This window comes from Arachis hypogaea, chromosome 17 (assembly GCF_003086295.3).
Source record: "Arachis hypogaea cultivar Tifrunner chromosome 17, arahy.Tifrunner.gnm2.J5K5, whole genome shotgun sequence".
Taxonomy (NCBI): Eukaryota; Viridiplantae; Streptophyta; class Magnoliopsida; order Fabales; family Fabaceae; genus Arachis; species Arachis hypogaea.
In genome coordinates this window covers 89,842,568-89,843,163 of record NC_092052.1, presented here as the reverse complement: position 1 = coordinate 89,843,163, position 596 = coordinate 89,842,568, and the positions used below count along the sequence as shown (strand labels likewise).

The window sequence follows — 596 nt, the reverse complement described above, 5'->3', positions numbered from 1 at the left end:
AGTTTCTCTAATGCAACAGAACTGCAAGTTTCATGGACTTCCATCTGAAGATCCTTTTCAGTTCTTAACTGAGTTCTTGCAAATCTGTGATACTGTTAAGACCAATTGGGTTGACCACGAGGTCTACAAGCTTATGCTTTTCCCGTTTGCTATAAGAGACAGAGCTAGAGTGTGGTTGGACTCTCAACCCAAAGATAGCCTGAACTCTTGGGATAAGCTGGTCACGGCTTTCTTAGCCAAGTTCTTTCCTCCTCAAAAGCTGAGTAAGCTTAGAGTGGATGTTCAAACCTTCAGACAGAAAGAAGGTGAATCCCTCTATGAAGCTTGGGAGAGATATAAGCAACTGACCAAAAAGTGTCCTTCTGACATGCTTTCAGAATGGACCATCCTGGATATATTCTATGATGGTCTGTATGAATTAGCTAAGATGTCATTGGATACTTCTGCAGGTGGATCCATTCACCTAAAGAAAACGCCTGTAGAAGATCAAGAACTCATTGACATGGTTGCTAATAACCAGTTCATGTACACTTCTGAAAGGAATCATGTGAGTAATGGGACGCCTCAGAAGAAGGGAGTTCTTGAAATTGATACTC

At 41.6% G+C, this 596-nt stretch overlaps 1 non-coding gene across 1 annotated transcript; it reads right to left on the bottom strand.

Moving 5' to 3' along the window:
- Positions 1-265: 265 nt before the first annotated feature.
- On the bottom strand, positions 266-373 carry LOC112767819 (small nucleolar RNA R71). Its single transcript, XR_003185259.1, has one exon. It is a non-coding gene; the product is annotated as a small nucleolar RNA R71 (small nucleolar RNA).
- Positions 374-596: the final 223 nt, after the last annotated feature.